The following is a 22,167-nucleotide window of genomic DNA, read 5'->3' on the forward strand; positions in this document are numbered from 1 at the left end:
GTCTGCCTTGCTCCAGAGGCTTTAGGAGGATATGGAGCTTTGCTGGTTGCACTGGGGGGATTTAGCATGGCACAGGGGTCTCGACTGAGAGTACATTATCCTTGGGGCATCTTCACCTCCAGCTCTGCAATGGAGCAACATGGCCCAGGGTGGAGATCAACATGGGGGGCTGTGGGTCTTGAGGATGCCCCACCTGCTCATGGCAGAAGTCTTGACCATCCCAAACTTCTCAACCAGGGGTTGTGCCGGGCCCCGTCCTGCAGCTTTCTGTGTAGACATATGTATGTAAAACTGCAAGATCACTTTGAGCGGCCGCTCATCAGTCCGCAATGCTGAGGGACCCTGTTCATGCCAGTCTTTTTCATTGGCACCTGCCAGGAGGAATCCTGGGGGCCTGGTCCTAGCATGTGGCTGAGGGTTGTAAATAAATTAATAAATAAATGAACGTTGGGACTCAGAGAGATGGTCTTGGTGGCTGTTTGCAAAGTATTTTTGTGAATTTTATTGCTTCGTCAATACAAAGACTCTCTGCTCGACATGTTATTTGTTCAGCTCATCTCTCTCCCATCTATCCCAAACCTGGCGAACCCCTGATGTCTGGATCACCTGAGCTATCCAGAAAACGAGGAAAAATGAACCTTCCTTACCAGGCAAGTACCTGGTCAGGAATATTTGAAGCCTGGCCCTTTAAGGCTCTGGGCGAACGTGCAAGTGACGTCACAGAATCCATGCCCTTTATCCGCAGGCCTTGGCCATTCTGTGCGGAAGTGCTGGCGGGTCGTGTGGTTGCGGAAAGTGAGGAGTGGGTGAGGGGGCACCCAGGGGGGCAGGGAGGTTGGTTTCACTGTTGCCCGCCCGGGTGGTCACTCTGAGCGCCTGAACCTCCGCGGTCTCCGCCTTGTGGGCGGCGGGGTCGCTCCATGGCGGTGGCCCGGGGTGATGGCCCCCTCACCCGGCTCACACTGAGAGACCCTGCCGAAAGGTTTATCTTGTTTATAAATTGATTTTGAGGGGAAAACGGTCGTTTTTACTAAGTAGAACTTATTTAGGAAGATGCATAACGGGGGAACGCGGCCGCCCGGGTTCGATCCCGGCACCCAACAGCGTCCGATCACGGCCTGGAGTGAGCCCAGAGTCCGGAGTAACCCCTGAGCAAAGCCCCCCAGCCCCCCAAAAATAAAAGGTGGGTGGGCAGAGGAAGCACGTGGTCGAGGAGAAAAATGGATTTGAAGCACGAAGGTCGTTCTGAAAGTTCCAGAATCAAGGACAATAACTGAACGAACAAGAGAAAAAAATTTTTTTAATTTTTTATGTGTTTTAGACCCTTACCCGGTGGCGCCCAGGACCCCCCTCCCTGGGGATCCGAGGACCCTTCAGGGTGTCGGGATGCAAAGCCAGCACCCTCCCTGCTGACCCATTGCTCGGGCCCCTCACAAAGCAGAAAGTGTCAGAGCTAGAGGGAGCCTCAGTCTCCCCCAGATCTGATGGGGTGGGTGAGGGCACTTCAGCGTTATCTTAGTTTCCAGGCGACGACCAGCACCTGGTCAGTCACAGGGGTGGGTGGGTCATCCCAGCAGTGTCCCCAGGACATCCCATTACTGGCCCCCTGTCATTCCTTAGGCGGACTGTGGAGTAGGGCTAAAGCGTGGGATTCCCTCATCAAAGGGACCTGGGGGGCATTCTTTTTCCTCGTGGGGGGTGTTGAACCCCACCTGGCAGTGTTCAGGGGTCAATACTGGGGTTGCTCAGGGTACCCCATACCTGGGTCAGCAGCATGAAGGAAAAAACACCCTCCCCTCTGTCCTGTCGTTCTTGGGGGGTGTCGGGGCTGGATGGGGGTGGTGGTGCTGGGCACATTCTTCATATGCTTGGTGCTCAAAAACATTTGGCAGAGCCTTTGATTTTCACTGGTTCTTGTGCATTCAGTGGGTTCTGGGAGTTCAGGGAGGTGGGGAGCTTCTCTTTCCTTTTTATTTATTTATTTTGCATTTTGGGTCACACCCAGCGAGGCATTATGGTTACTCCTGGTTCCAAATCCAGCAAGTGCAAATCCTAGTGGTGCTTGGAACCATGAGGGATGCCCAGAATTAAACCCAGGTTGGCCACCTTCAAAAGAAATGCCCATTTGTCTATGCTGCCACTCAGGCCCCAAGGTGTGGAGCTTTAAGCCAACTCAGGTTGCGGTCTGGAGGGGTGCATCAGGGTGGTGCTACAGTGGGTCTTGCAAGCAAATATGCAATCTTAGCAGGAAGTAGCTTGGGCACTTCCAGAGTGTGCCCTAAACCCTCTAATAATGCAATTTAGGATCACTATTGGCCACCACACCTTTATTCGTTTAAATGAAATAATTAATTAGTCTGTAGGAAGTACAACTGCAAGACTCAGTTACTTCTCCTGCCTTTGGACAAAGGGATCACTCCTGGCTGGGCTCAGGGCACAGTATGGGATGCCAGGATTCAAACTTCCCTTGGCCGAGTGCAAGACAAGCACCTCACATGCTATACTGTGTCTCCAATCTCTTTACACAGAAATTCCATTTTTTTTGGATTTTTAAGGTCACACCCAGGATGATCAGGGTTTACTCAGGCTTTGCATTCAAGAATAACTCCTTGAAGTGCTGGGGGACCATATGGGATTTCAGGAATAGAACCCGGGTTGGTCGCATGGAAGGCAAACTCCCTACTGCTGTACCATCGTTCTGGCCCCAGAAATGTCTTCATTACTTAATTTATTTTACTTTTTTTGGCCACAGCAGCACTCAGTGCTCAGGGGTTACTCTTGGTTCTGAGGTCATATATCATTTTTAGCAGTGCTGGAGTGGGTGTGCCTATGTCCTGTTGCATATTGACCCCGGCTTAGCTGCTTGAAAGAAAAGCACTCTACCAATTTATTAGCTTTGCTAACCCTATGTGATCATATTTCCTCAGGAAAAGAATTTCTGCCTCACCTGTCCAGATTCCAAGCATCTCCACTGTCCATCTCTCCAAGACCAGGGGTGTGCCCTGCTGTTGAAGTGAGTACTTGCAGAAAGGGGTTTTCCAGGGACCAGCTGCAATAGGTTCTAAATGTCTCACTCTCAGGGGCTGGTGCAGTAGTACAGCCAGGAGGGTGTTTGTCTTTCTTGCGGTGACCAGAGTTATCCCTGCCACAACATCATTAAGTGATATTGTCCCCTGAGCATCACTAGGTATGACTCCAGCCCTCCCACTTCAGAATTTGTCTTGACACATGAGCATTCTTTGAGCATCTTTTTGCGGTTGGACTGTTTCTCCTGTCTTTCCCTACCCCTCCCCCCCCCCACACTGCATTTGCTACAAACTTGGACGTAGTCAGAGACTCTCCCCCTCTTGTGTCTGTGTGTATGAGATGCAGGGGGAGCCTTGCCATGTCCCCCAAAGGTAAATCAGTTGCTCAGCCCTCTGAGCTCCTCTCCTTGGGTGAATCTCACTACTTGGAGAGAAGAGGAGGTGAGATTTGGGTCCACACCTGGTAGTATTTGAGGTCTGTGCCCTGCTCTGTGCTCAGGGGACTAGTTGACACAGGATACCAGGGAAGGCCCTCTGGGCTTCCAGGTGGCTGGCATCTGCTTCAGTCTGGTGTGCTCTCTCCTGTTTATACCTTCATGGAAATTTCATACACGTGAAATTTCTTGAGCCCTTTCAACAGATGTTGTTAGGGTAAAATGAAGGAGTTGGAGGCTCTGAGCAAATTTATGGACTTTAAAATCTCATTTGGGCTAAATTTAATTTTTCTTTTTTTTTCTCTTTTCTTTTTGGGACACATTGGTAATGCTTAGGTGTTATTTCTGGCTTTGCACTCAGGAATGACTCCTGGGAGTTTTTGGGGGACTCTATGTGATGCCAGGGACCGAACATATGCCCTGCCAACTGTACGATCACTCTGGCTCCAAGTATAATTTTTCATCCTCTTTTTCTTTTATAAAATCACATACCCATAGTAGTAAAATCATAGTCTGAAAACCTGGCCTGTAAGCTTTGAGCATTTTGGATGTGGTCTCAAAACCAAACAACAAGCCCAGAGGACTGACCGTTCAGAACATATTACTAGATTTTGCACCTCTGATGTTGGCAGTTAACTCCTCATTTCCTTTATTTGGGCAGGAGGAGGATTGGCTATGCGGGATTTTGCCAAACACAGCAGTTCTCCGGGATCACTCCTTGGCAATTCAGGTTGTGAAGTTAAGTCTTTTGCGTTCATGACACGTGCCCTGCCACTCACTGTCAGCTCTTTCAGGCCACTGCAAACCTTTGAAATTGCAGGCTGTACTTCTGGCTCAGGTTTGCACCAGGAGGCCCCAGGTGCCAGCAACCCTGCCCTGACCTCTATCTACAGCTGGACCTCAACCCTGCCCCCTGCCTGTATCTTTCTCACAAGGTTCACATTATTTATATAGAATTTGAAATCTTGGGTCAGAGATAGGCCAGGAATGCAGGACGGGTCCTTGCAAGCAATATGCCATGGTACAGTCTCCTGTACAAAGCAGGATTCCCCAAGCACCACTCAGGTAAGCTCAAAGTCCTGCCACCTGTAGCCCCAAAACCCAAACCTGCATTCTACAAAAACTGGTTGGTGGAGGTTGACTTGTGAACAAATTAGATATAGATATAGATATAGATATACACACATGCACAAACAAATATATATATATATATACAAATATATATGGTAATACCCTGTGGTTGCTGCCAAAATGTACCAAATGGTACTCAGTGTGGTGCCTGGGTATACAGGTCAGCCGTGTACAAGGCCAGTGCCCTACCAGACTAAAGTTCTGGCATCTAAATTTATTGATTTATTTTTGGTTGGCTACACCCAATGGAGATTAGAGTTTACCCCGGCTGTGTTCTCATTGATAATGCTAGGTTTGGGGACCCTGTGAAGTGATAGGGATTGAACTCTGGTCAGCTACGTGCCAGACAAGCAACTCATGGTCTGTGCTGTCTCTGTAGCCATCATAAAAATGCTTTTATGCTAAGTCGAGAAAGTTGTGTTCTTTTTTCTGATTAACTACACAATTCACTTTTTTTTTTATTTTTGGGTCACCCCCGGTGTTGCACAGGGGTTATTCTTGGCTCATTCATTCAGGAATTACTCCTGGCTGTTCTTGCGGGACCATTTGGGATGCTGGAAATCAAACCTGGGTTGGTCATGTCCAAGGTAAACACTCTATCCACTGTGCTATTGCTCCAGCTCCCCCCACCCTCACACACATAGTTCACTTTTTTGTGTTTTTGTTTTAGGATTACAGCCAGAAGTGCTCTGGACTTACTCCTGACTCTGCACTCAGGAGTCACTCCAGGGGGCCTTGGGGACCCTATGAGAAGTGAGGGTTTGAACAGGATTTACAAGGTAACAGATGTTCCTGCTCTCTCCTAGCGGCTCTCTCTCACTGTCCACATTTGGTGCTCTCGAGCCACTTCTCCACCCTGGACAGCTGTTGCTTTGGACCGATGAAAGTAAAATGAGGACCAGGCTGATTGCTGATTAGTTGCCATTTATTCAGTCTCTTGTCTCTCCCAGCTCTATCCAACCCTCTCTCTAACTCGCTCTCCAATGCTCTCTGTGACTCCTCTCCAATATCCCCAGCCACTCTTACTCTCAGTTCTCAGCCTTCTCTCTAAGTTGCATCCGTGTCCTCTAACTCTGTGTCTCTTCTTCTCTCACTGTATCATTGTCATCCTGTTGTTCATCGATTGACTCAAGCAGGTCCCAGTAATGTCTCCCTCTTCCTATCCCTGAGATTTTAAAAAGTGCCATATTTGAGGCTCTTTCAGGTCAGGAGAATGAGAACCGTCATTGTTACTGTTTTTTGGCATATTGAATACACCACGGGGTGTTTGCCAGATGCTGCAGTGTGGGCAGGATATTTATGGTAGCCTGCCAGTTTTTCCAGAGTAAGACTAGATAATAAGATTTTGTGTGCCCATGCACTTCCCAGAACACGGTTTTATAGTCTTTGAGTCTTGGCCATTGATGGCATTACACGGCACCGGGGACAGTTAGTGGGTGTAACGCCTACATACTGGAAGATGGGAGATCTGGGTGGAGGAGGCCCAGTCCGAATACGAGCAGATTGGAGATCTAAGCCCCAGGTCCTGCACACCTGGGTTCCTCTGCTGGTTCCTTCATGCGTGAGGCTCGTCCGAACTTGTGGAGAGTGGTCTTAAGCATAGCTGTGGCTCGAACCAGAGGTCTTCAGCTGTCGGGGCTCTGCTCGGGATGGGAAGGGAAACTGAACACACCTAGTAAGACAACCAGACGCAGAGTCAGGAGACTGGGCTGTTCTCTTCCAGGAGCAGGGTTTTATAGTCTCTTGGTCTTGGCCATTGATGGGATTACACAGCACTGGGGGCAGTTGGTGGGTGTAACACCTACATACTGGAAGATAGGGGATCAGGGTGGAGGAGGACCATTTCTTTTCTCAGTCTCCGTCATTCCCCCTGTCTCCCTGAAGCTGCTCATTTTCTTCTCTCACCACGACCCCAATCCCCGCCTCCCCACGGGAAGTTCGATGAAAAATGGTTTTCCAGACTTCTGCATCACCTGCAGCCCATGAAGGAAAAGCAGCCCTTAGGGTGTGTTACTCCTCTCCTTAGACAGACTAGCAACTTAATTGCCATATTTAGTTTTGCTTCCTAATGATTACCATTCTGTATGGACACAGTAATAGACACTTTTAGGGTTGTGGGTGACTCTCCTGGGGACTTCTCACCACAGATTCAGACTACAGTGCTCAGGCTGGATCAATCACTCCTAATCCCAGCAGCGTCCAAGTCTAGTTACTACTTTTTGATTCATGACATAATTTGTCCATGACCAGGCTCTTATAGATAAACATTATGGTACTTTGTCCACGTTCATTTCGATGCCGGGGTAGCTAGCTCACCCCTTGCCCTGGGTCCATCTAGTCCCTCATCGGACCCCTCTTCTGAGGACCGAGGGAGTAAGGGCAATTGAAGCTTCAGTCAAGAGAGTAGATGTTCAGGAGGTAATATTATCTGGAGACCATCAACTCTCAAGCTTAGGCTTGTCTTTGTAACTGTCTTCCTGTATCCATACAAAAAGCAATTGCTCTGAAATAGCTAACCATGCAAAAGACATTAAGGAGAAGAGAAAGACAATATTTAAAAGTCAAAGTCTGATTAGGAGACAAAGGTAATTGAAAGGTTATGGGCAATCAAGAAACATAAGTTCTCCCAGGCCAGGGAGCAATAGCAGACCACTATTATCCTACAATACCTGGTGATCCTCAGTGGTTTCTCCTGGCTCTGCACTCAGGTATTATTTCTGATGGTGCTCTGGGAGACTCTACAGCATCCTGGGGATTGAACCTAGGTTGGCCATGTGCAAGCAACACCCTACCCCAATCTACAGGTGCTCTGGTCTCAACTGGAGAGTTTATATACATGTAACTGTGCACAGAATGTCGTTTGAAAGGATGGAAGGGGTGCCTTGATGAAATCTTTTATAAGTGGGAATATGGCACAGGTCCCAAGCTCCCCACATCCCAGCAGACCATTCCGTTTACCTGTGATTACTCACAAGGTTGGTCACATTCCTGGATCCCACCCATGTCACTTCACTAATATTAGATGTAAAAAAAGGGAAACAATTATGATTGAATAGACCAAAATTCCATCCATCTATTAGTCAGATGGTGCTCAAGGGACCATTTGGAATTCTGGACATTGTACCTAGATTGACTGCATGCAACACACTCTACTACCCTGATACTCTCAGTTTGAAATCATGTTTCTGAAACTGCCTTCTGGGGTTTTCTTTGTAGCTGAGAGTCCACTGCTCGCGTGTTGTCAAGGGGTAGAGCGTTGGCCGGACCTTGTTCTTTGATGTTCTTACCAGCCTTTGCCCCTGTTCCAAGTCTCCAGCTCTCTGGGTGTCTACTAGGCCAGTTGCTCTCTGAATCCCCAGGGTTGGCTTCGGAGTCACTGCTTTAATTCCCATCTGGATTTATCACTTCCCCAAGAAACTCATTGTCCTCTACACTACCAGCTACCTACCTGCAGAGCTTGATGTCTTTTGACATAAAAACTCTCATGACATAGACTAATAATTGGAATCCTCTGTTCTTCCTGTTCTTCAGCCAGCCCTGGTGGAATGTCTCTTCCTGCACACTGTGATAAATGCTCAAGTGAGCAATTTGGCCCTCATCCCCACAGGGATGCCAAGATAGTTGGGATGTCTTCTGAGGGTGATCAGAAGATCACTCTTCCCATGTCCTCAGCACCGTCACTTTCCCATAGAAGCCCATATGGGACAGAATCCCCACAAATGTAAGCACTGAGGACAAAGTTTTCAGTCCAGCATCACCCCGGTGGGACTATGTGAACATCCACACAGGAGAGAAACCATTTAAGTGTAAGGACTGTGGGAAGGCCTTCGATGGATCCTCATACCTTATACACAGGAGATTTCATACTGGAGAGTCCGTATGCATGTAAGGAATGTGCTGTGGCGTTTCTTTGACTCATACATCTTAGTATGCACAGAAAAAGTCACACTGGAAAGAAAGCATATGCATATACGGACTGGAAAGTCTTTGCTTATTCCACAAGCCTTAGTAAACAGAAAAAATCACACTGGAGAGATAATTTATACTTGTGAGCAAAGTCGGAAGGCATTTTCTTATTCCTGAAGTCTTAGTTTTTATAATTTCTGTTTCGTAGAAAACCCTTATATATGAAAGGTAGATGTAAAGGCCTTTCATTTCTTCTCAGGTCTTTCTGAGCATAGGAAAGTTCATACAGGGAAATGAAAAACTATTCGTGTCACTACTGTGGGAGAGTCTTCACTTACTAATCAAACTTTGTTGTCCATAAGAAAACGCACATTGCATTGAATTCATATATATATGTAAGGAGTGTGGCAAGGCCTTTGCTTATTTCACAGTCCTTTTGTGACACTGAAATTTTCATACTGGAGACAAACCTTATGTTTGTAAAGGCGTTGGCAAAGCCTTCACTTTCCCTTAACTCCTTTTTAAACATAGGAATATTCATACTCGAAGAAAACATATGTAGGGGTGTGGAAAGATTTTTACTCAATCCTCAAGCTTTTCTGTGTGAGAAAAATTTATCCTGGATTGAGGCCTTATATATGAAATGACTGCAGGAAATTTTGATGCAATTGGCATAGCTTTCTGAACAGGAAAATTCACAGTGCAGAGAAACCTCATAAGTGTAAGGAATGTGGAAAGGTGTTCAGTTTGTCTTCAGCCCTTACTGTGCATGTGAAAAGTCATTTTGCAGTGAAACCTTATATCTGTCAGGAGTGTGGGAAGGACTATCCTGGATCCTCAGGCCTTATGCATAGGAGAATTCACAATGGAGAGAAGCTATATATAAATATACATATTTATATATATATGTTGTTACTGTAAGTATATATATATTTATGTAAGAACGTGGAAAGTGCATTGTTCGCACCTGCGACTTTAAAGAGAATCCTGGAGAAAATCCTGTAGGTAAGGAATATAGGAAGGCCTTCATGTTCCCTCAAGCTTTAGTAAATATAAAAGTTATGCTGGATCAGTCACTTCCATAATAACAATGGCGGGTGTCAGAACAAGGCCCTGAGGTAAAACAATTTAGTTTCAACAAGTGGGTTGTGGGTTGATACAAAAGGACTACAAGGAAGGAAATAATCCTGTTACGTGTGAAAGCTTCCTGTGATACTAGTACCAAAGTGAAAGGTACTTGCTGATTATCACCTGCACCATGGTTATGACAATGTCCTGGCATGTGGACTTCCCAGTATGTTAACTGGTAAATAATGGATCTTAGTGATAAAGCAAGGTGGAAGGTATTAAATAAAAAGTAAATAGGTACAAAATTGCATTTTGCTGGGTACTTTCAAGGCTCACCGTGGTTTCATTCTTTGCTGTGACTCTGACGTGGCTCAGAGGCCCTGGTTTGCAGAGGATCATGGCAGAGATCAACCAGGATGCTGAGGTGAACCCTTTTGACGTTGGATAGATAGCCAAACCTCCATTCTTCATGCCCTTCTGTGTTATGTTCTGGGAGCCACATCCCGCTGTGCTGTTTATAATTTGTGTCCAGGTCAGCCACATGGAAGGAAGCACTTCACTCGCTGTAGCATATCCACACTCATTGTATGCAGTTTTCCATTTGATTTACACAAACACTGAGGGTAAATGTTTTGAGACTTACACTTTGGAAGGAGTAAAATCCTAACAATCTATTATACACCAAAATGTCAAACACCATGTAGATCTGTGCAAAAGGCCAAGCCAGGATGCAAAGTGACCAGTGTGCTTTGCTGCTTGTTAGCCCCATGCATGGCTACATGCTGGGGCTTGGTCTGTACGTGGTGTTTTATGTACTTAATTATGTATTTTTTAAAAATTTTTATTAGTGAAACACCATGAGGTACAGTTGTAGACTTACAAATTTCCCTGCTTGGATTTCAATTATACAATGATCAAATACCTATCCCTCCACCAGTGCTCAGTTTCCACCACCACGGGTCCCAGTATCCCTCCCACCCCCATTCCCATTCCCTTTTGTTCTCTCTCTCCTTTTGGGTGTTGTGGTCTCCAAAAGAGGCATTGAGTGGCAATCATGTTTGGTCTATACTCTACTTTCAGCATGCTTCTCCCATCCTGGGAGGATCCTCCAAACTACCTTTATTTGGTGCTCCGTTCTCTATCTGAGCTCCCTTTTTCTCTAGCATGTGTGTTGGGGAAAACCTGACAGTTCTTAAGGGTTACTTCTGGTGGTTCCCATGCCACTATTGGGTATGTCAGGGACTGAACTCAGGTTGACCGAGTTCATGGCAAGTGCCCAACACACTATACTACCCCTCAGGCCACTGTTGGTTTGAAATATTGTTTCTGAAACTGCCTCCTAGGGTTTTTCTTGTAGTCATGAGTCCACTGCTCTGGTGTTGTTAAGGGGTAGAAGCCTTTCCTCCAGTTCCAGTGTCTCTCTGGTTCTCTGGGTTGTTTCTAGAGCAGTTCCTCTCTGCATCTCCAGGGAAGGGTTCAGAGTCACTGTGCAATACAGGATCAGGGGACTTCCTTCTCCAGAACCCCACTTTGTGACTGAGCCCTCTAGCCACCACTTCTCAGTCCTTTATGTGAGCCCATTCCACTTCCAGTACCTTATTTTTTCTTTTTGGGTCACACCCAGCAGTGCTCAGGGGTTTCTTCTGGCTCTTCTGCACTCCTGGTCCTGCTTGGCAGATCATATAGAATCCAGATGATTGAACCTGGGTACGCTGCGTAGACGGCAAACCCCCTATCCAATGTGCTATCGCTCCAGCCAACCAGTCTTACACATTTACCTGCATTTTTCTAGTTGTTCTCTGTAGAGCCAGTGCCTGACCCTTTAAGGATGCTTGCAGAAGCAGAAGTGACACCACAGCAGGGCATTTAGGTATTCGTGTGCAAGAAGCTGGATCAGCCTCCATTTGTTGCGCAGGTGAGGGGCGAAGTGGCTCTCCCGCGTGGAAGGGGTCTGTGAAGGCCAGTCTCCTAGCAGGACACTAGTGGCCTCACAGGGAGCGCCCCGCCCCGTGCCTCCCTGTCTCCTCACTGAGGGGCGGGGCCAAGCCAGCTCTAAGGATACTTTTAATCTCCTTTTTCAACCGATATCCGGTGGTTCCTGAGGCGCGCCAGGGTTTTGTGGCGGACACAGAGCTTTGGTGAATGCAGTGGGGGCTGTACCGGGGCACAGGGGTCACGGGTGTGATTTTGTGGTTCTGGGAATCCCCTGCAGCCACAGTCGCCTTCAGCTCCGCCGCGGGGCAGTGGCGGGTGGGCACAGGGCTGAGCGTGGGGGCTACAGAGCATCGGGGCTGGGCCGTCCTGACCCTCCCAGCATCAGACTGTGCTGGGCGCTGTCCTGGACGCTTTGGTCCCAGCCTCAGTGCTGTAGAACCTTCAGATTCTTTTAGAGGACTAAAGAGATAGCACAGCAGTTAGGGCGTTTGCTTTGCACCTGGCCCATCCAAGTTCAATCTCCGTGCTCCACCAGGACAGGTGCCTGAGCACAGAGTCGGAAGTTTCTTGTCCATATCGCCGGTGGTGCCTCCAAAACTATAAAACGACCTCATTTTTGAGGGGCAGAGGGGCAGCTCCCCAATGACAAATGACACTGTAGTCCTCGGTCACTATTCATTAGTAGCCTTGTTTTCCAGACCACCCCTTGGGCGTGGTTCTTGGGGTGGTTGCAGTTTGCAAATGAAAATTTACTTTGGGGCTATTTTTGGTTGTAGTTTGGGCATATGTGTGGAATCTCAGGGCTTATTTCAGCAGCAGCACTCTGGAATTATTTTTTTAAGTTCTTTATGGGTCACGTGAGATGCCGAATATCGATCTGGGTCAGCATGGGAAGCGCCCCTCCCCGCTTACTATCTCTGACTCCACATTGTTGTTTTTTTCTAATGTAGAATTTCTGTATCCTAAAATCAACTTGAAAATTGCACCCCAACTCTTCCTCTCTCCCTGATCAGACAAAACTCGGCTATTACACTGAGTACTGAGAGTTGTGTTCAAATAATGTCTGGGCATGTGCTGCGTGCCTTTGGTGGCTCTGATTAGTCTCCCCACCCTGGCCGGTGACAGGTGACAGAGGATCGAAGAAGGAAACAGGGGCCAGGCTGTTGGTGATCTCCTGGATATTAACCCAAAGTGTCTTAGGCTTCATCTGTGAATTGCCCCTTTTGCTCCTCCCAGAGAAGCTTATCATGCCCTTGCTAACATCCCTAATTTGGTTAAAGTTTATCTTTAACATTTCCTTTGTATTTTCCCTCCTGTTGTCTCAGTTCCCCAGGTCAGTCTTGATTACTTATAAATCATAACTTTCTGGTAATTCTCAACTTTGTATTTGTACTGCTTTGTAGTTGAAGTGCTGTGTATTTGTACCTTCTTTTCAATTTCCTCTATAGCTTTTTTATGTTTTTACTCTACAGCACTGTTCTTTGGTTAAACACAGAAAGACCATCAATGCTTATACTCCTAGTATTTGGGAGTTGATGGACTCAAGTATATCTACTCCTTTGCACAATTGCTTGGTCATAATTACTTGACTCGGGCTTCAGTTGCTGTAGTTACTAACACCCCAACAGGGAGCTTCTGGCGTGTGACTTGGATGGACCTGGGGCAAGTGGCAAAACTACCCCAGCTTCGAAATGGAACATTCTAGAAAGCACGTGTCCATGGTCTTGATGCAAACTGTTACAACATTAGAGACAGGATCCCCATGGGATAGGACAAGGTGAACTGACCTGAAGACTTAGTCTGGAATTTACAGAAAAATCCTTGCTTGCTCTCAGAGCCCAGAGAAGTAAGTGTTAAAAGGCTTATTTGCTCTGGGAGCTGGAGAGATAGCACAGAGGGTAGGGTGTTTGCCTTGCAGGTGGCCGACCTGGGTTCAATTTCCATCATCCCATATGGTCCCCTGAGCAATGCCAGGAGTAACTCCTGAGTGCAGAGCCAGGAGTAACCCCTTATATCACTGGGTGTGACCCAAAAAAGCAAAAAAAAAGCCTTATTTGCTGTCAAAGCCCATAGAACTAAGTGTTGGGATCTTTGTCTCTTACTGTGTTTATCCAAACAACTACAAGAGTTGATAACTTATACAATTAGAGGAAAAGATAAAAGCAACTTAGATGTCCCTGGGACATTGTGTCTCCTTGGGTAAATCTCCCCATGAGAATTTCCTCTGCCATATGTTTATCTGGGTAAGTGCTCAGTCACTCCTATGCTATGGTGCTTACCTGTCCCTTTTTGATGCCAGGGTAGCTCACAGCTCTCCTGGGTCCATCCAGTCTCTTGCTTTTGGGGTGCTAAGAACAAAGGGCAGCTGAGGCTTAAGTCTCACAAACATGACAATGCCCAAGAGTATATAGTATCTGCAGTCAATTAACTCTGAAATTACAAAAGCATAATAATATTGCTTTCCTTTGTCTATACAAAGCTGAGGGCTGGGGGCGTGGCCATCCCAATCCTCCCAGCACAGTCTTCCCAACCTGGGACTGCACTGGTCCTTGTCCAGGAGCAAAAAAAGGATATTTGTCTAAAGTAAACTGTAGAGGATATAAAGGAAAGAGAAAGTCAACATTTTATTTACAAATACAAAATCCAGAGATTCCTGAAGAATCTGACCTTACAATTCACATGTTGTGGTTGTGGGAAGCCAAGAGCCCTCTCATAGACCCTGGCGATGGTTCCCATGTTAGAACTGCTTGGGACAGACATTGGTGACAGTCTCCCAGGACTTCCTGATCTCAGCGGATACCTTATCTATAGCCACACATCAAGCTGACAGCTTATCTGGCCTTATCTATAGTAACCTCCAGGATGCATCTACTCCCTAAGACCCTTTGATATACAAATGTAAAGCTCAGGATGCACCTACTGCCACAAGACCCTTTGATGTGCAGATGTCTACCTTGAATGTTAGCTCTTGTTGCTGACCTTACCATATATGGTTATATTGCTTCTGCTCCTGACTGAGCTGCCCAGACCCTATATAAACAGCCTGTATCCCTCAATAAAGCCTGTCCCTTTTTCTCTCTTTTTCTATTTCTAAACTGTACTCTGTCTCTTGTGTCTCGTGTTCATTCTGTTGGTCCCTCCTTGCACCATCGGATCAATCCTCGGGCCACCTCTGCGGGCCGGAGAGTGGTTACCGGGGCCCCCTGCATGTGGTTATGGGAAATGGGTGATTACGTATAGGGGAATCACAGGACAGGGAATTAACGATGAATACTAAGGAAATGGGAGTGATTGGGATGGGTGTTACTCAGTAAGCCTAAGCTCCTTGTAGCAGAGGAGAAATTATGAACCAATGTTAAACCTAAATTGTTTAGAACTAGAATCCAACCAGCGTAAAGGGTTTTGTTTTTTTAAGCAAGAAAGTTTTGGTTTTCCAGAGTAAGGACATTTGCTCAGGAATCCCACTGAGTGTGCTAGGAGCACATTTACTTAGGGCCGGAGGCATAGTAAAGTGGGTAAGGACTTAACCATCCAAGCAATCGACCCAGGTTCTGTCCCCTGCATCCCATATGGCCTGTACCAGAGTGATTCCTGCGTGTAGAGCTAGGAGTAAGCCCTGAATCTGCCGGTTGTGGCCTCGAAACAAAAATCACACAAAGTCACACTTATATATACACATATATATTCACAAACAATGGTGAAAGAAAAATAGGGATTCAGGAGAAACTGAGTTTCTGTAGCAGGGATAGATAAAAAATAGGGGATTATTTTTTCTTTTTGGATCACACCTGGCGATGCACAGGGATTACTCCTAGCTTTGCATTCAGGAGTTACTCCTGGCAATGCTCAGGGGACGATATGGGATGCTGGGAATCGAACCCGGGTTGGCCGCGTGCAAGGCAAACTCCCTACCCGCTGTGCTATCTCTCCAGCCCCAAGAATAGTGGATTTTTAAGGACCAGAAATTTGACTCTTTTAATGTTTCATTCTCGAATTTGTCTTTGTACATCATTTTCCCCCGCTTCGGTAGAATTTGCCTTTTTTCTTGTTATATTTTTCAGCACAGCCTCCAGTGCTCAGTGTTTACTCTTGTCTCTGAGCTCAGGGATCATTTGACAAGAGTCAGCGTAACATTCTGTGTTTAGATATCATTGGTTCGATGTTAGTTGACAATGCAGGATCAGGGGACTTCTTACCCCCAGGCCCCCAGTGTGTGACCGACCAGTCCAGCATTTGCCTCTCCACTCCTTTATTTGAGTCCAAAGATTCACCTGGGTGGTAAAAAGGTTCTCAGTGCCTAGACTCTGGCTCTTTAAGGTACCTAATGGAAACAGAAGTGATGTCATAAATGTCATGGTTCATTTTCCATCCCTGACTCAGACACTGGACCTGTTGCTCACTTGGCAAAGGACAAGTAAATTTGCGCCCCATCCTGTTAGGTGGACTCTGAAGAAGGATTTAGTTGCAGGACTCGAGCAACCTCCTGTGAACACTGCGCCTTCCTGTTTCCACACTCTGAGCCAAGGGGCCGAGGCAACTTGGGGGGCAATTTTGCGCTCGTTTTTTACTTGTTCGCCAAGATTCAGGTGGATCGTGAGGTGTGATGGAGGTTTTAGGGGGACACAGAGCTTTGGGGGTGCAGTGGGGGCTATCTCAGGGTTCAGGAGTGACAGTTGTGAGTTTGTGATTCTGTCATGCCTCTTTCACCACGATTGTCTCCAGCTCTGGGATGGGGCAACAGTGGTGAATGCGGGAATCATCCAAGGGCTTGGCTATTCCAACCGTCCCAGCAGTCCCATATTTGAACCATCGGTCCTAAGCTTGCTTCTGTAGAATATGCAGATTTGAGAGGCAGAGCTTCAGCCCGTCCACCTAATGGCAGGAGACCTGTTGCTGATCATCTTCATTGTCTCCGTGACAGCCGCAATCATGCGGGGTGTGTGTGTGGGGGGGAAAGGGGCCTGAAGTTGGCTGAGGTTTGCCAATGAAAATGTATTTGGGGGGCTATTTTTGGTTCTTTATATTTTAGGGGGGAGAGAGAGCACATACACGGAGATGCTCATGAGTTACTCTAGTCTCTAAGCTCACGTATTTTCCCTGGCGCTGCTGGGGACATATGGGATGCAGAGGATTGATGGGTTCATCTAGTCAAGCACCCAGTTCACATTATTGCATTCTAACCACAATACCTCTGTATCTTTTTCTGGTTCATGAATTTCAGGTCCCTCACATCAAGCTGCAAAGCACCCCTGACTCTTTATGTCTCCCTGAGCAGACGACACCTGCCATTGTGGTAAATACTGAGGTCCCCAGGACAGAGAGCCCAGGTGTATGTTCTTGTCTACCCTGCAAGAGAGTGTCGAAGGTTTGTTCACTCTAAGTCACATGGTGGAGCCACATTTCAGGCTACAGTTCGCACGGGGCAGCACTGCTGCCAGCCTGCAGGGGGGGCGCTAGTATTCGGGAGATCCTGGGCTGAGAGTCAGCCCCTGGAAGGGCCTATGGGGACTTTCCTGTGGGAGCCAGAGAGGAATCCAGGGATCAGAGAAGGCTGTCTTTTCCTCCCCTGTAGCCTTGGCCCAGGCTCCTCTCCTGAAGTGCAGCACAGATGCCAACAAAATTCGCATCCCCAGCTGAGACAGGAGCTTCTGCCATTGTCTCCCAGAGGTGGAATTGTGAGGCTGTGCCCGAGGGTGTGGCTTGTCTGAGCTCAGGAGTGGGAGGAGAGGCTGCTCTCTGGTGCTCACTGTTCTGACTTCTCCAGGTCTTTGCACGGAGCCTCCTGCTGATCCTCAGAACAACAGTGACAGGAGAAGATGGTGACGTGGCTTCTGATAAAACGTCCCCAGGTAGGATTAGAGGGATAGAATGACATGAGGTAGTACCAGGAGTGCCCAGGCTTCCTGGGCATTCTGTTTTGAGTTTCTTTTGGATGGATTCCAAGATGAGACTTCCGATCAGACCGTCCCATTCTTCTGTTTGAAGCTGCTTTTGTGTATGTTTGTTTTGTTTTATTTGGCTTTGGGGCTGACCGAGTGGTGCATGAGGAGTACTCAAAGCTCAGTGCTCAATGCTCATTTCTGACAGGTCTAGGTGACCAATGGGATTCTGGAGGTCCAAAGGTTTCATCTTGGGTTTTCTGTTTTATTTGTGGTGGCAGAGCAAGGATTCTCACAATCATTCATTGCTCTGCACTCTGGCATTGCCCCTGGAAGTGATTGTGGACCATATGGGATGTTGGGGATCGCCAGTCCTACATTCTGTCCCCGGAACAGCTGTCCTGTTATGTCAACCTGCTGCTTCGGTTTCTTTTGCATTGTTTTTGTCATCAGCTGTCCTCTTGACTCTGTGCTCTGGATTCACAACTGACTGGCCTCAGAGCACCCTGGGGTGTGCTGGCCCCATTTGCGCCCTGGCAACTACAGTGACTTGGACCCCCCTACTTGCTTTTCTCCTGTTTTGTCCTTCCTACTTTGGAGAGACTACCTGCTTGGTCATATGGTCTTACGTTCACATAATCTTGTGTGTGGATTTCTGGGCATGCGCCAATCCCAAGGAGAAAGAGCCAAGGATCTCTGAGGCCAGTAGAGATGTTGGGGTCAAGAAAATTCTACCTTCTTTGAGCAGGATTTGGGGCGGTCCTGAGCAGTGAGTTCCTACAAGCACTCATGCCATGCACTGCTCTGAGTAGTTGTCTATATGGACTGTCGAGTTCTCAATCCTAGTGGTCATGTGCTGTGGAAGTGCAGCGGTGAGCGTGCAGTGGTTTTTGCTACACCTAGGTATAGTCTTTTGGATTGTACAAGTCTGTGTTCAGGTGATCCTCTCTACAGTGCTCACTGGACCAGTGGTGCTCAAATTGGCCCTGGGGTTACCAGGAACGGTATATACATCCAAGAACCTTCTGTATAACGTCCTCCCACTTTAGCAGATCCAGGTGCCTTATGCAATTTCTGGGGCCCGTCAACAATTCGTGTGCATGGAGGCTGTTTCATTCGGAGGCTGTTTCATTCGGAGGGGGAGGCCCAGCGACAATATAGGACCCTTGGTCCTGGCCTCACAGTAGTGGGAATGAGGCTAAGATAGACTCTGACTCCCACCCTCTCTGTGTGCTGACTCAGGATGTAGTGACCTTCAATGACGTGGCTGTGAACATCACCCTGGAGGAATGGACATGCCTGGAGCCCTCTCAGCAGAAGCTGTACAGGGACGTGATGCTGGAGACCTACCAGCATCTGGAGGCTGTCGGTGAGAGGAGTATGGAGCAAACCGTGTCTGAAAAGACCCACGTGGGCTCCCTGGGATTGGGCCGCAGCTGTGTATCCAACTGGATTGGCTGTAAGAAACTACAGCTGTGCTCTCTGGATACATTTTTTTAGCTTAAAAAAATAAGGTTCTCTTGCCACCTTTGGCCATTTCCAGATTTATTTAGCACTTAGTTTTGCTGAAATCCGTGATGAGTTCATGAGGGACTCAGGAAACTCCATGTGGTTCTGGGCCTAGAGAGACAGTACAGGGAGGAAAGTGATTTTCTTGCAAGCGGCGCACATGGGTTAAATCCCCAGCATCCCATGTCATCCCCGAGCACCAGCAGCGGTGATTTCTGAATACAGAGTCAGGAGTCACCCCAGAACATTTCCAGGGGAGACCCCAAACAAGACAAAAACAAACAGCATACTGTGCTGATCAAGACCATGTCTAGAGTATTTGTGGTATTTTCTAGGCCCACCTATTTCATTCTTAAATTGAAACCTGGGTCTTACCTCTCGAATAACTAGAAATATGTGGCATTTTGGAAATGGACATTCTGTCATGCCTTTCAGATATTTGCCCAGTTATATCAGGAAAACATGGGGATTTACCTGTCACCTTTTCCCTATCACTTATCCATGCCTCTGTGTCTGTTGTGGCAGGGCACACTGGGATGAAGCCTGCGGTGATCTCCTGGCTGGAAGAACGAGCCCTGAGGTCGGGGAGGAGATGCATGTGTGCGGGTGAGTGTCTGAGGACCCTTTCTGGCGCAGGCCCGGTGCAGTGTAAGGGTGCCCTGAGCATGTACAAAACAATCTGCTGGGGCCGGGACTTTGGGCTCCTGGATCCATGGGTCTGTGCTGCACTCATGGTGCTCTTCACTCCCCTGGACAGTCTGTCACAGAATGATCCTGGAATTTGCTTCCATGTCTTTGTTGTTCTAATTGCTCTCTGTCAGTCCATGAGATTCACGGCACCTGATACACAGCCCCCCATCTATGCCTTACCAGTTTGGCTTCACAACCATGGTGTCACTATACCTGGAAAAAAATATTTTTATGCCTTTTTGTTTAAATCCGAATAAGTTAGCCCATAACAGAGCTAGTTTGAATCTGAACGATACTATAGATAGTACGGGGGGAGTGCCTTGCAGTGCCTGAAGGTGACCTGTTCAGTAACCATCATCATGTATGGTACCTCGAACATCACCAGGTCTGCTCAAAAACAAAAACAAAACCTAGTGTAGTATTGCCAAGATACTCACAGTTTTCCACTAACCGAATCTTTTCTTTAGTGTGGGACTGTTTGGACTTTGAGAAACACAGAGATGTACTCTATGGCATCACTTTGCTACATTTTTTGACAAGTTCTTGAATTGCACGTTATGTTCAGTTTCAGAACTGAAACCGAGGCTTCAGGATTTGGCATTACAGCACTATGATTTGGGAATGGGGTCAGCAAGTACGAGTGAGTTGGTAAGATTCACTAATTCGGAATAAATATTATTATGCCAGCGGGATAGCTCAGTGGACCAAGTATGTGATTGTTAAGGTGGAGGGCTGGGCGTGGCAGGGAGGAACTCCAAAGCCTGATGCTTGGAGTAGAGGACCCTTAGCTTCACTAGGTGCTGAAATCAACCATGTATAAAAATACTGTGAACTTTTATTTGCTTGATGGTGGTAGTTGTTTAAAAAGCTAATTTGTGGGCCCTGGAGATAGTGCAGTGAGAAATATACTTGCTTTGCACAGGGATGGATGGTCCATGCCCAGCACCCCTTTTGGTCTCCATAGACCAACAGAACTGATACTAGACACTGCATGGTGTACCCCTCCGCCTGCCCAACCCCCAATAAATAGAAACTACAAAACAGAAAGAACAAAAAAGTTTGTTGATCCTGAAAGCCATCACTTGAGGTGAGAGCTTTGCAATGACCCCGTGGTCTGTCTCAATCGTGTGACAAAGCAGCGTTGCCTTCACCCCTGCATCACAGGTTCAACACTGAGCTTTAACCAAACCCACATGTGGATATATTTCATTTTCTCTTGTAACGGATGCGTCAGTTTTCTATAGAAGGAATTCTTTCCAGTTGTGCTCCTTCATTAATTTAAAGGGGGGGAAAGTCACAGAATTTACTGACTCTGCATCTGTCAATTTTGTGCGTCCAACTTACAGTAACATTATTCTGTAAGTTGTTCTACAGAATAATCTATAGTAAGACAATCCACAGCGGTAGGGCATTTGCCTTGCACGCAGCCAACATGGCCGACCCGAGTTCGATTCCTCCGCCCCTCTCGGAGATCCCGGCAAGCTACCGAGAATATCTCGCCCACACGGCAGAGCCTGGCAAGCTCCCCGTGACGTATTCGATATGCCAAACACATTAACAACAAAGACAATCCATATGTTGTTAATTGCATTTGTGTGCTGCATATGTGAAAAACCACATCTGAATGGCTCAAGTTTTGTGACAGGAAGAGTCAGTGAAGAAGTCATTAATTGGAATCCTTCTCTGCTGTTCTACAGGGAAGCAGCCAACCCGAGTGGAATGTTTCTGATCCTGTGCGCTGTGTCAATGTCTTGAGTGAACAATCCTGCCCTCAGTCCCTTAGGGACACCGAGACAGGCAAGATGTCTTCTGAGGGTGATCAGCATGGCGAGGGTGACCTCACTCTGAAGATGCTCTCCCCTGGAAAAAGTTCCTTGGAGTGTGTTGTTCTCAATTCACGGGCACAAAATCCCGCAGTCTGGCAGCCCCAAGGGAGAGAAGCACTGTTTATAGTGAGTCCCTCACAGCGACATACCCTCAACCAAAGTCACCGTGAGCCGAAACCATCTGAGAGTAAGGAATGTGGGGGAGACTCCCCATGTTCATGTTCTCAGCACCGTGGTGTTCCCTTAGAAAACCACAGTGGACAGAATCCCCGAAAAAGTCAGCACCGAGGACAAAGTGTGAGTCAAAGGTTACTGCATCATAACCATATGAATATAAATGCAAGAGTGAAACCTTATTCATGTGAAGAATGTGGGAAGGCCTTCAATAGATCAGCACATCTTATTTTGCATAGGAGAATTCATACAGGAGAGAAACCTTATGAATGTCAGACATGTGGGAAGGCCTTTATTCAACCCTCAAATCTTCATAGACATATGGAAACTCATAGTGGAGAGAAGCCTTATATATGTCGGGAGTGTGGCAAGGCCTTTACTCGACCCGCAAGCCTCAGTATGCATGCAAGTATTCAAACTGGAGAGAAACCTTATAGATGTAAGGAATGTGCAAAGGCCTTTGCTAGGTCCTCAAAACTTAGTGAACATAGGAGAGTTCACACTGGAGAGAAATCGTATATATGTACAGAATGTGGAAAGGCCTTTGCTACAGCCTCAAAACTTACTGTACATAGGAAAATTCACACTG

The sequence above is a fragment of the Sorex fumeus genome, unplaced genomic scaffold (genome assembly GCF_029834395.1).
Source record: "Sorex fumeus unplaced genomic scaffold, SorFum_2.1 ptg000108l, whole genome shotgun sequence".
In the NCBI taxonomy this organism is placed as follows: Eukaryota; Metazoa; Chordata; class Mammalia; order Eulipotyphla; family Soricidae; genus Sorex; species Sorex fumeus.